Raw genomic sequence first — 215 nt, 5'->3', positions numbered from 1 at the left:
GCGTCTGATGTTAGAGTTAAACGTAGTTTCCGGTAAGAGCGCCATGACATCACCAATGACAACGTGCGAATTCCCGGCAAAATAGGAGCATTTTCGTGGATCAAAATTAGTAGGAAAGAAATGTAGACACCTGCTATGTTCTTTTACTTGTCTTTCTATGGAATAGACAATAGAGGGTCCAACAACCCAACCTAGTTAACTTTGCTCGGTATTTA

Source organism: Alosa alosa, chromosome 6 (genome assembly GCF_017589495.1).
Source record: "Alosa alosa isolate M-15738 ecotype Scorff River chromosome 6, AALO_Geno_1.1, whole genome shotgun sequence".
NCBI lineage: Eukaryota > Metazoa > Chordata > Actinopteri > Clupeiformes > Clupeidae > Alosa > Alosa alosa.
Note: the sequence above shows the minus strand (reverse complement) of the source record.